Here is a 14,427-nt window from a genome sequence, read left to right as displayed (position 1 = left end):
CAGAGTGTGGCAGAGCAGTCATTCCACTCATTTGCTAATTGCGAGCCAGAAATTGATTTCCGGGTAAGATTTATTGCAATGCAAAAGAGAACTGCATGCAACTTCAATTACCTTAACCGACGAACTCAAGTAGAGAGACCTTTTCGAGTCAATCGCTCACCAATCATATCATTTTACCACTTTCATCTTTGATTTCATGTTTCCTTATCGCATTGCATCACATTTTCTCTTATTTTATCACTTGGACATTCGGTCGTGTATCGGGGGCAGGATTCCCTCACCAAATCATGTGAAAGTCTTAGAAGATTTCGCTCATTTGTTTGTTTGTTTGTTGTTGTTGTTTTGTTTTTTTTTTGTTTTTTTTTTTGTTGTGGGTTTCATTTTATTGGGGGGGGGGGGTTGTTTGTTGTTTTTTTTTTACTTAGTGGCCTCAAAGAAATTACAGCGTCATTGCGGGGCATAAGGATAACCAACAAAAAAAAAAAAAGAAATAACCCTCAAAACAAAAACAAAACGTAAAATTACACGCAAAAAAATAGTATATGAATAGAAATATATAGATATAAACAAAACAAATAAACAAACCCCCCCCCCCAAAAAAAAACAACAAAAACAATGCAAAAAAAAAAACCCCAACAAATTATCAATTTTAGAAGGCTAAAAACCTACTTCTCCATATTAACAGGTCGAATAACCGAACTCAATTTCTGTAATGGTCAAATTTTTTTGTTTGGTTTGCGAGTATGTATTTCCATTACAACAATGAACCCATAAAAATTTGGATTGTGAGACTTGCAAATTAACCAGTAGATTTTTGACCAATCAAAACATGGAATTTGTGGCATACCTTCACACATGCTCGGACAAACATAGTTGGGTTTTTTAAAACAGTAACGTGAATGAAATCGACCGCTACTCTGGTCATTATTATTGGGTTTTTTACCAACAATTGGGTGACTAGTTATTACACGATTTTCTCGATCATATTATAAATGTTTAAGTTTACACATAGTTTTCTGTTTTGGTTCTATTGATCAAGCGGTAGAACAGTGTGGGTATTTTACTTAGACACATACCATCATTAGTAAAAGCTGTGTAGTTTGCTATGTTTACCAGATCGCTGCCATTGTTTTACATTATGATGACTGTCCGAGAGGCGTGGTTATCTAGGCGTCTATTACTTCGCTGAAAACTGCATATACATACATATATATATATATATATATATATATATATATATATATATATATATATATATATATATATATATATATATACACACACATATATATATATATATATATATATATAATATATATATATATATATTATATATATATATGTACAATCAGTTTTCAATGCAAGGGTGTTATAATACGCAATTAGTCCCTTGGGAAGACAACTGAAACCATTTTTTTATGATCAAGCCGCTTAGAATGCAAATAAAATGACGAGTTTACTTTGGAAACGACTCGGGACAGATCAGGGGAATACCCTCCCCTTTACCTTGTCATCACAGCAGTTGTCGATCAATCAATATGCAACGGTATCACCCACTCACTGCGTATATTGATTAGTAATAGTACTAGTACATAGTTGTAGTAGTAATCATAATACGGTCGGCGTGCATCAGTTTACGGTGTGTTGGGAGAAAGTATACATTCAATAAAGACTTGGGGCATGAATAGATTGATGGAGGGATGGATGGATGAAGAGACGGATTGACAAACAGACAATTAGACAGATAGGTTGCTAAATAGATTGATAGTGATCGATAGAAAGTTTGATTGAAAGATATATAGATATGGAGAGAAAAAGAAAGATATTATAAATGAGGAGAGAGAGAGAGAGAGAGAGAGAGAGAGAGAGAGAAGGGGGGGGGGGGAGAGAAATATAGACTGAAAGATAGAAAGACATAAATGAGTGATACTAGCGAGCCAATCATCTTTGAAGCGAAGGGTTTTGGGTTTTAATTCCATTGGGAACATTTCATTTGGATAAGTCTCTGGTCTTTTTGACCCATCCAGTTCTATCGTAGACTGAAGGCAGTGTTGCCCTTTGAATAACTAATACATAATTTGTTTGAATATAGCGTTAGACTAAATATTGTTTATTTCTTAGATTTTGTTTAAACAGTCGTTATACAAATAAATCTCTCGGTTTCATCTCTCTCTGGCTGCCTGTTAAATAAAAAAGGAAGAAAAAAAGGATAAAAGTGTAAGATGAATAACGAAATAGGTTATATAATATAGCTAGCTGACTAGTCGGGTAATAATTATACATCTCTTTCTATTCCACATCAATATCACACTATTTCTTTAGTCTTGTTCCCACTTTCCATAGTTCTGTCATATTATTATTATTATTATTATTATTATTATTATTATTATTATTATTATTATTATTATTATTATTATTATTATTATTATTATTATTATTATTATTATTATTATTATTATTATTATATCCCCACCCCCGCCCAATCTGCTTTTTCACATCTTTCAATACACCATCTATCTCTCCATCACCAATTTTTTTACACGACGTACTAGACTATCATTACCATTCCATTCTCTTTAGTCAAAATTTGAACAACCGCCAGCACACCTGTCTGCAGCGTTTTACAGCTTACTTTGTTTTCAAGAGTGTTTGTTTATCTTCTTTTTTTTTCTTTTTCTTTTTCTTTTTTTTTTTTTTTTTTTTTTTGTTTGGTCTAAATCTAAGAATGGGGAAATGTGTCACGTTTTGCTCAGGCCAACGCTTTGTGTGTGTGTGTGTGTGTGTGTGTGTGTGTGTGTGTGTGTGTGTGTGTGTGTGTGTGTGTGTGTGCCTCAGAGGGGGTTTTCTAAAAATAAGTCCACGCTGAAGCTTAGAATGACAGAAGTGGGTAAGTCGTTTGTTCAGTGCCCTATCCGTGCACTACCTTGATGAGATTAAACATCGATAAAGGTTAGGATACATGACGTTGTTAAGACGTGGAATTAAATAGATAAATAAATTCAGAATGATGAATATAACAACGCAATGAGGAAAAAAGGTTAATTCAGTTGAAACTTGATTAAATGTTGTATTTTGACAGATGCTATATCATGATCGCTGCGTTGGTTGTTGTTTGATATCGCTATCAGATTTAGTCCTCACAAAAGTTCAGGAACTAGTGATCTCTCACCCTTTAACCCCGCCAGTACCCAGTGCTTTGTTTTAGTTAAATTTTGCTTTTAATAATAATAATAATAATAATAATAATAATAATAATAATAATAATAATAATAATAATAATAATAATAATAACGATGATGATGATGATGATGATAATAATAATAGTAATAATAAATAATAATAATAATAATAATAATAATAATAATAATAATAATAATAATAATAATAATAATAATAATAATAATAATAATAATAATAATAATGGTTATGATGATGATGATATGATCATGATGATGATGATGATGATGATGATAATTAATGGTTTTTGTATAGCGCCATACCCCGATTTCATCAATCTCATTTGTTATTTAAAATGCTGTATTGATCATTACTGTTTTTGCTGTTGCTGTAATTGATATGAGAATGATTTTGCTTTATGTGTAATTCATTTTTCTTCCTTTCTCCATTATATTTGGATAATATTAAGCAAGTTTGGCGTTGCGCTTTCCACCACTTAAATACTTAACTACTATCCGTCGTCCACCAACTCCATTAAATGATCAAGTATGCACTTCATATCCAGTCATAACACATAAAACTTAACAAGTGGGACGTGCATAGTGCATTGATAGCTAGTGTAAATAACACTTATTTAATTCTCTCTCTCTCTCTCTCTCTCTCTCTCTCTCTCTCTCTCTCTCTCTCTCTCTCTCTCTCTCTCTCTCTCTCTCTCTCGTGACAAAAATTCCCTGTTATGAACAGCAAACCTTTGAACGAACGCACGGAACTTGTCTCTTCTTTCCCAATGTGCTCACGATCACCGCCTCTTCTTTCTTCTTCGTGGTCGGGAGTTTATATAATTTTTTCACGATGTGTTATATTATGTACATTTCTGGGTTTGTTTTTATTTTAAATTGCGTTCCTGATTGATGTGTTTTCCAACCAAAATAAAAACGAGAGAAAATAAAATAGTGCCATTGAAATTTTCCCTTCATATTGCAGTGTCAAGAAATCTTGACAACATTTTACTTAGTAGTAATGTATTTATGATGGTGAATGCCCGAGCAGATGAGAATAGCGCGTTTTGTAGTGAACCATCTTCCTGAATGATGTATTCACCACTTCAGTTCAAGTTCAAGCGTAGTTGGGAGTAAGAACTCCCTATTTCTGTGCTATTTCGTTTTATCGCCTGGGGTTTCTAGGCTCTATAACTACTGGAACTACTTTCGTTTCGAACGCTGGAAGTAACCAAAAAAAATACAAATAAATCATGAATGAAACATCCCGATGCCGGAACCCAATATTCAAATTAGAACCATATAACCTCAAGTTTTAGGAGAAGTCGAATATATTTTGTAAAGAAGAGAAATGGGAGCGAGACAGGTTACCGAAGAGTTTCTCTAAATGCACCTGTGTCTTATAACGTTAAAACTTGAAAACAGAGCAAAATCAATCGACCTTTTATTTTGTTTTAATAATTTGTTTTAGTTCTGTATTTCTAACTAGTTGGATTATGTACGTGTGTTTGTTTACTATATTATTCTTGATTCTGTTGGATTGGATGGTTTAATTACTTAGTATGGAGGGCTTGATTAGCTGCGGTAATTATTGTTGTTGTTATTTTTAATGTTGTTGTTGTTGTTGTTGTCCTCTTCGTCGTCGTTGTTGTAATGCTTTTGTTGCAGTTTCTTTTTGAATTCTTTCTGTTATTTTTCAATTATTTTATTAGTTTATTTCTGAATGAGTTTTTTTTTTCACGTGATTTTTGAATGTTGAATATGCATTTTTATTTTATTTTGCTGTATATTATATACACCCTGATCAAGAGGAGCGAGTATAACCGCATGCACGTGAGCACGCACCTGTTTTTCATCGCATCCGGTTTATTGGATATCTTGAGGAATAATTAGCTCCATTCGGTTTTAGTTCAACGTTGGTGAATGATATGAAGAAGAAAAAAGATATGACAAGTCACGTGTTAGATATTCACAGTTTTGAAAATGAATAGGATTTCTTTTAATTATAAAGAGAACACTCCCGCTCCCACTTTACTCACCCATACATTCCTCGATGTTTAAAAAAAAAGATGAATTAATTATATATTTTGAAAGATGTTGATTATAATTGGAATGCCGTTGCCATGTGGGATTCCCATAGACCAATTTAGCTATGCACACACACCAAAAAAAAAAAAGGATCGCAGGCCTTCTCTCTCTCTCTCTATCTCTCTCTCTCTCTCTCTCTCTCTCTCTCTCTCTCTATCTCTCTGTGGATGGGTGTGTGTGTATACATATATATTTTAAGATAAATATTTTCATTATATTAAATCTATTGTTCTCTATGGCCCCTGTCTTTCTGTCTCTCCCTCCCCCCCCCCTCTCTCTCTCTCTCTCTCTCTGTCTCTCTCTCTCTATCCCTCTCATTTCTTTTTCAGTCTCTATCTATCTATCTATCTATCTATCTATCTATCTATCTATCTATCTATCTATCTATCTATCTATCTATCTATCTATCTATCTATCTATCCAAATATCTCACAAGTCGAACTTGCAGTTTCATTACTCCTGATAATGTATTATAAACTGTGACTCCATTGGTGCAGAAGACCAATGGGGTTGATGAGGGAACTCCGTGTTGTACCCACTGGTTTCCCCTCGGTTTATCAGTTTTGAATAATACCCAAAACAAACTCACTGGAAAGAATCAATGTTCGAGCCAATCAGGGATCGATCAGTCAATACACCTTGTGGTGGTGGAGTGTGATGTAAGCCTTGATAATGTCTTGATTTCATTTACAGTTAGTAGTGGTGATGATGGTGGTGACTAGTTTGTTGTTGTTGTTGTTGATTATTATTATTATTATTATTATTATTATTATTATTATTATTATTATTATTATTATTATTATTATTATTATTATTATTATTATTATTATTATTATTATTATTATTACTATTGTTATTATTATTATTATTATTATTATTATTATTATTATTATTATTATTATTATTATTATTATTATTATTATTGTGTTTTGGTAGTCATGCTGATGACCCCCCCCCCCCCCCCCCCACCCCTTCTTTTCACACTTCCTTTCGAACTGATATGATTCTTTTTTTTGTGTGTGTGGGTGTGCATGTGTTGGATTCGACTACGACCGTGTCGAAATGAAAGACTGCACAAACTATTAATATACAATAAAACAACGTGAAGTGTAGTTGTTATATTCTGTCAAGCAAACAAAACCTAACCGATCTAGTTGTATGGACTGAAGAGAATGTGTCAGGAATCGGTGGAAGACGAAGCTGGAAAAGATAAGGAACACACAGGAAATGATAGGTTTTAAGATAAAGACGAGAGAAAGGGTTGTAGTTCGAACAATATTACTGAGGAAAAATCAGAGGTCTCCAGTATTAAAACGAACTGTATGAGAGAGAGAGAGAGAGAGAGAGAGAGAGAGAGAGAGAGAGAGAGAGAGAGGAGGGACACACACACACACATACATATATATATATATGTGTGTGTGTGTGTGTGTGTATAAGAGAGAGAGAGAGAGAGAGAGAGAGAGAGAGAGAGAGAGAGAGAGAGAGAGAGAGAGAGAGAGAGAGAGAGAGAGAGCATGGAGGCTGAAAAGATCAAGGGAAATAAAACAATAATATTATAATAAAAAGTCGATGATGAACACTGAGAGGACAAATTGTTGGCAAAGAGCCCATAGTCCTAGCAGTAAGTACGTGAGTGTCCGATAGATGTACGGTGTACAAAGTGCTCATTGTTGTTGGTCGCGGTCAAAGATAAAGGTCATGGTCACAATAGGCTATTGTTACTCGTGGGTATGGAGACAAAAAATGTGTAGTTACACGATGTCTTGGTGATAAAATATGTTCATTATTTAATTTATATTGGTATATCGATGGTTCTGGTATGTGTTAAAGTAAAATTCTCACCAGTCATGCACTACCGCCAAATCAATCGTTCCAACACACAAAACAGTGTAACCTGAGAAGTTTATGATTTGATAGAGATAATTTACTGAGAATTAATCACCCAACGAGCAGTCTAATAACAATAACAAACAATTGAATGACGTCAATTTCATTTAATTCTCGACCCTTTCATCTTTTTTTCTCTTCTTCTTCTTTTCACATGGTATTTAAAGGGGTATTTAACTTCAGAAATCCTTATCATGAGATGTTATGCTATGTAAAAGGACACCCCATGTGGCCATTGTGTGTGTGTGTGTGTGTGTGTGTGTGTGTGTGTGTGTGTGCGCGCCCCCCCCCCTCCCCCCTCCCCAATCATAAAGATGCATTAACCGGTTAAAATATCTTCTTTCTTTAGTCCAAAGCTGAATGATATTCTGCCATATCATGGCAAAATAGAATTTCATATTTTAGCCAGACAAATTTTACTATATTCACGACAGATTACAAAGTGACCCTCTTCTTTGAGATGAGATTTAAGTTGTTTTTTTGTTTGTTTTTTGTTTGGTTTTTTTTTTTTTTTTTTTTGGGCGTGTGGGGGGGGGGGGGGGGCGGGTTGTTTGTGTTTTTGTTGTTTTTTGGGGGGTTTAATTTTGTTGTTTTTTTGACAAGTTGGGAATTGTCGTAGTCGTTGGATTTCTAGAGTTAAGGTTTTCAATAAAAAATTCAAAGAGATGTGTGATTGTCTTGTAGTTTTGATCGATGATCAATCGCCTTTTCGCTTTTTAAACTCAGCTTGACATGATGGAGTAATTAAAATACATTCAATTAATTGATAACTTCATCATGAACGGGATTTTCTAATTCGGTGTACTGACCTTTCATGTTTATCAAGTATTCGTTTCCTTTAAACGTTGTAGAGTCGCATAAAGACAAGGTTTTGTAAACATATAATTATTGAATATTGCGTGGTAGAATCTCATAACTCTGCTTAGTGTTGAGATCATGTATTGATGCGATGCGTTTAGGTAAAATACTCACAACATCCGCCAGTCGGATGTAACGTACCAACACACAAAACAGTGTGTGACCTTAAACGTTTAAAGTCTGATTGATAGAATTTTTTGTAAGTACTAATCATTTAATTGGCTGTCAATAACAAACAGCTGAGTGACGCCAATTTCGTCCCATCAATTTATTTTATGTGCAAGGGAATGTTCGACCAAACGGGGTGATTTTTCACTCCTCCTCCCTTGAGTGAACTATTGAGAATCATAAATCCCCCTTTAAACGCCCTTTTCAACACACGTGACTAGTTTTTGCGTTAATTTTAAAACATATTCTATCTAATAGTCCAAGCGTCTTCATCAGGAATCAAACCCTTGACCTTTGAATTGACTTATTACCAACTATTTCGCTATTGAGCACACCCCCCCCCCCCCCCCCCCCCCTCTCGTCATAATTTCATATTCTTATTTTTATAGACCACCCAACTTCAAGAGGGAAATGGACGAGTTTTCACATCAATTTTTAATCACGGGAATCTTCTTGCCCGTCACTCCAAGCTTTTCATACTTGAGCATTGACCCCAAGAGTGAGGTCCCGTTTTGTTATAGCTCGGCTCTTGTTTATGTTTCCGTCATAGCTAAGTAAAACATGGCCATACGTGTTGATTGAAAATAGACATGCATCACCAGGTAGTGGCTGTGTTCTTTTAGGCTTTATTATTTACGAAATGATAAAGAAAAAGAAGAAGGAGGAGGAGGAGGCTGAGGAGCAGGATGAGAAGAAGAAGGAGAAGAACGTACATTTCCTGTGGTGATAGAATTTCATTTTTTATTGTTTTGTCGTTTTATTATATAGATAAAATGGCCATAACTAGAGGTAATCTATATCACCCCCCCCCCCCCCCCCCCAAAGAAACAAAAAAAAAACCCCAAAAAACAAACAAACAAAATAAACCCCCATCAAATAAGATGGGGTTTTTAAAAATCAAACTTGATACTTTAAGCAGGATGAAAAAAGTTTCTTGTACCCCCCCCCCCTCTCTCTCTCTCTCTCTCTCTCTCTCTCTCTCTCTCTCTGTCTGTCTGTCTCTCTCTCTCTCTCTGTCTATCTATCTATCTATCTATCTATCTATCTATCTATCTATCTATCTATCTATCTATCTATCTATCTATCGATCTATCTATCTCTTTCTTTCTCTCTTTCTCTCATTCACAGAGACTTTCCTATAAATCCACACTCGCTCACCTTACCAAGAGGCATTCCTATTAGCAATAGCTTCTTATCGGTGTTGTATCAAGCCATTTCCTCTCACCTTTCAGTGCTACCAGCAATGGAAGTGGAATCGTGTAAACTATGGGAAGTGCTAGAGAATGAGTCATTGTCAAATTATGTTACTGAAAAATATCCGATTTGTTTATATTATTGGTTGCGTATCTGTTTGTAGTTTGTGTTTTTTTCAACTTCATGTAGCTTGGAACATTTTAGCACAGTTCAAATTCTAGTCCGGTTGTCATTTGCTGGTGGCTCCGAATCTTTGCCTAACCTTATTTTAGACTTAATTAAACATTAAACATATATATTTGAATGAGGCAATATTTATTCCTCTTGTTATGAAAACATTGCTGCAAATTATTTGGTTCTTCAAGATGTTAATGCTTAATGGTAATTGTTTATCATTGTATTTTGTTTTTGTTTGTTTGTTTTTTATTTATTGATTGATTTGCTTTGTTTTATTTTGTTTTGTTTTGACATGAATTCTTTTGTTGTACATTTTCTCATTCAGCGCTATAATGCTTGTCACAAAGTGCGCACGTAAACCGTATGCTTATGTAGCGCAGTTTGCAACCTTGTTTATGTGTGCTATATTCAAGCTACGACACCGATCAATAACCAAACACAATACGTTGATAAAGGTTTTGAAGCTAAATGAAGATATATTTTATTACAATATAACAAAGATATTATGAGATATGAAGATGAAATGATAGATGTAATAAGTATGAAATCAAATGGATGGATGACAAATTGATGGAGATGGTGTGATGATGAATATGATATGAAAGCGATATGAAAATATATAATTAAATCAATTAATTATCAATACTTTACCAAACCGCTACCACATCAGACAATCTCACAGATAGGTTGCAACCATCACAGTCATACAGGCAACTAATAATTAACTAACTAAACACAATCCAGACGTGTAGAAGAAAGCCAAAAGAGTGTCCTTGATATTCAACAAGAACTGTAAGGTTGTTCTAATATTGTTAATTTGTCTCTTCTTGAAATTGTTCTGATTTCACAGTATTCATAAACAGATCAATTGTTTCTCAATGTTCTGATATTAAAATAAGCAAATGGTTCTTCACAGGTAACTTATAAAACAGGCAAATGTTCAGTTTCTATTAGTGTCAAGCTATGAGCGTATAGCCTATAGTTGGCTTGTTAAAGCCCAGCCTCCAACGGCTCATTCACTTTAAAGAAAGAAAATGATTTTGTTATAATATGATAATCATACGAATATAACTCTATCTATATTCGAACTCACTCAATATGTTTACTTTAAATGAGTAAATATTATTTTATTTTAACAAATCAATTTATTAATGTTGATTAATATTGCTTTACTTTGTAGATATGAAATAATAATGCTTTATAGCAAGAAAAGCTTATTTTCTTTACAACAAGAATATATTATACAATTAATTTCATTATCTGATTAATTAATTGAGAATCAAAATTTAAAGTGATATTATGATATTGATATCAAAACACAATCATAATTGTAATCACAACATATTATTCAAAATCTCACCAGAGCCGAACAGATTATTGAAATCACAAATTAAGTCTACACAAGACTTTAATCAAACTCTACACAAGAGTTATAACACAACTTGATTCAGCTCAAACTTTGAGCACCACAAAGTCTACACAAGACTTAAATCACACTCTACACAAGAGTTAACACAAAACGTGTTTCAGCTCGAACTTTGAGCACTACAAAGTCTACACAAGACTTTAATCCAACTCTACACAAGAGTTAACACAAAACGTGTTTCAGCTCGAACTTTGAGCACTACAAAGTCTACACAAGACTTTAATCCAACTCTACACAAGAGTTAAACAAATGAGCCTAAAAGACTCCGCTGTGGTTATCGCTTAGAGACTATGAGCCTAAAAGACTCCGCTGTCTGGTCTCTTTTGAGACAATGAGCCTAAAAGACTCCGCTGAGTGGTCTGAAGAAACTGCTCAAAACTCTGGCATTTATAGGCAAAAATCAAGCAAACGAAGCAAAATTCTACCCACACAAACGGATGTTAGTCATATCCGTAAACATCTGAAATTCCTTAAAACTCCCCAGATTCCATAATCATGGACAACAACAACCCATCCTGATACCGGACATCCTCATATCAAGGATAAATAAATTCGTCAGCCCCATAGTTACGAGATATCAATCAAGCCATACCATAACAAAGTCACTCCCGTAGAATACAGGGATCCTACTTTGCTTATAAGTTTACGGAGAAAACAAGATTGATGCCTTTCTCACAATAACACCCACACTACGTAGTTTAATTCAAACTTCCGGGCCATAGGTGCATGATCTGATACGACCTGTATCAACAAAAGAAGGGTTGTTCCGGAGGGATTACAATAACAACAACAACTAATACTACGACGACGTACATCCTGTCGTAAACTGACGCCTACACGGAAGCATTTCGTTACAATGCTGCATAGAACATTGAAGTGATATTTACGTCCAGTCCTTTCGATACTCCTTGATCTTTTCTCACGTGAAGACGTGTGTGTGTATGTATGTATGTATGTATGTATGTATGTATGTATGTATGTATGTATGTATGTATGTATGTATGTATGTATGTATGTATGTATGTATGTGTGTGTGTGTGTGTGATTCAGGAAGAGTCATGAAAAAGAGTTCTTTTATTAGGGTTGGGTTTTATTTATTTGTTATTGTTCTGTTCTGATTTTTTTTTTAAACTGATCTTTCTAAAAGTTGCTGTTGATGATATGCTGGCCTTGGATAACATCACGGGGTGTTTGGTTGATATTAAGTCAGTTTTAACAACTCAAGAATCACCCATGATGGGTTCGAAATCAGATCTTTTGTAAGGTAACGTGTTCCCAATACACAACATTTACATTTATTAGCCTCTCATTTCAATAATTCTTCATGGGCACTACTGATGGAGCCTTACCATCTGGTCTATATCAGCTCCCGTTGGTTCTATTACCCGGAATAAAGGGATGTTGATTTTTTTTTTCAATTCTTACCCCTGGGAGATATTTTAAATATTTTTTTTTCTTGTTTTATCGCTTTTTGTGTTATGAACTACTTAAATCATCTCCGTTTATCGAGGATTTCGTGTCTCATCTGTCTTCGACTAGCTTCAGGCTAGAAATAGTGGAATATATTGTTGGGATCCATTAAAGTATCCTGTTGTTTCCTTGAGCTAGTCGCAATTGCCTTTCTTTGTGTATATTTGGGAGGGGGGCTGTGGGGGGGGGGGGGGGGGGAGAGAGAGAGAGGGAGAGAGAGAGAGAGAGAGAGAGAGACTTGTTACCTTATAATTGATTAACTTTGCAATCAAAAGGACCTATATATCGATACCGGGTGCATTTATGTTTTATTTCCCCGACCCCTCTGTCCACTTAGCAAGGATTTGATAACTGGTACTGTTACATAGAATGACATCCTATTCAAATTGTTACTTGCAATTGTTATTATTCTTTTAATGCATCAGAAACCGGGGTTAAATCCGGCTCCACTGACCTTTTGTCTCTGGGTGAGGTTCCTGACCTCCCACAGTGGGCAGGGGGGTACATATTGTGTCTTCTATCCCCTTATATCTGTTTTCCAACATGCTTTCTGTCTTTGTCTTGGAATGAGATTACTTGGTTTTGTCCTGGTCCTGGCCAGATGCCCTGGCTGAGAGGGAAACAGTCGAATGTATAGTTAGTTTTGGGAGATGATATTTTTTAATTGTAAATCATCTCTCTGTTATGCACTGTATTATGATTTCTTTATATTATATATGATTTGTAAAACATTTGAGTGTGTTCCTCTTAGCGGGGACCTGTGCTTGTGTCTGGATGAGACTTTTAGTTATCTCAAACTAAATACTTTGATAGAGTGCTTTTGGAGTCTACACCTGTTTCTTATTTGAACCAATTCCCCTTTGTCTTCCCTTTTCTTGGATGCTTTATTGTAATTCTAGAACTTTTAACTATCCCATATTTTTTTCCCTTTTTACTGGCGCTGATATGACCTTAATGTGTTGCAAGCGCCGAAAACCCTTAAAAATATAAAACATAAGCCTTTTGTCTCCGAATAAAAACCACCCGAGAATATTACAGACACTGATAACGTAATACATCCGATGACTTGTTAATCTTCAGCGTCGATATGGCTTTAAGGCATGGTTTGTATGGTTTCTGCAACTAAACTCTCTCCTATGATGGTATTTTCCAAGGACGCAATTAACCCCAATTACCTCCGCTCCTCATAAGATGTTTCAATAGTTTCAATTGCTTGTTAAAATGTAGCGCAGGGTAATTATTTAATACCCTAAGGGTGATCAACAGTTAAACGCTTCCTGTTTTTGTTGTTGGTTTTTTTTTTTTGTTTGTTTGTTGTTGTTTTTTTTTTTGTTGTTTTTTGGGTTTTTTTTTGAATAATGGAGGGAAGTGATTTATTGATTCGAGACTTCTTTTTTTTTTTGGAGGGGGGGGGGGTGGTTGAAGTATCACTAGTCTGATGTTTTGGACCTCTTATCCTCTAGGTCGACGAGTACTTTTTCGTGATATTAAAAGTTAAACAAGCATAATTTTTCGATTTAACAAATCATAACAGTTCAATGACATATCAGATGTTGAATTTTGAAGAACAAGTTTAACGTCAAGTTGTGAGAGTTAGATCTTTATTTTTTTTTGGTCTCAATTTATTTATTTTTATTTCTTCATTCATTCATTCATTCATTCATTCATTCATTCATTCATTCATTCATTCATTCATTCATTAATTCATTCATTCACTCATTCATTCATTCATTCATTCATTTATTCAGCCACCTTGTTGTTTTCTAATTCTGGTTCGCTTCACAAACAAATTTTAAAAGGATGTTTGCCGTTGATAGAAATTCCGATTGATTTTAGAATATATTTCTGGCTTGGCATTTCGTTGACGTTTGTATCAAATTGCAGACAGCAGCATTTATAGGCAATCTTGTTTTGAGAATAGAGTATGACTAAAGAAATGGCGTGGGTGCCAGAGAGAGAGAGAGAGAGAGAGAGAGAGAGAGA

The 14,427-nt window shown here is 34.6% G+C and overlaps 1 protein-coding gene across 4 annotated transcripts in view; it reads left to right on the top strand.

Moving 5' to 3' along the window:
• The window catches only part of LOC144965357 (uncharacterized), a 168,835-nt gene that overhangs the window by 116,992 nt on the left and 37,416 nt on the right, over window positions 1–14,427 (top strand). The window contains exon 1 of one of the 4 annotated variants that reach the window (XM_078900610.1): window positions 3,911–4,760. The exons of the other annotated variants lie outside the window; for them this stretch is intronic. The gene's annotated coding sequence lies outside the window, so the exon portion shown is untranslated. Of the gene's footprint in view, window positions 1–3,910; window positions 4,761–14,427 lie in introns of those variants that run through there. 4 annotated transcript variants of the gene reach the window in all.

This window comes from Berghia stephanieae, chromosome 2, assembly GCF_034508935.2.
Source record: "Berghia stephanieae isolate SIO BIC M18660-M18661 chromosome 2, UCSD_Bste_1.3, whole genome shotgun sequence".
NCBI lineage: Eukaryota > Metazoa > Mollusca > Gastropoda > Nudibranchia > Aeolidiidae > Berghia > Berghia stephanieae.
The sequence above is the reverse complement of the archived record's forward strand: the minus strand, read 5'-3'. Positions and strand labels throughout refer to the sequence as shown.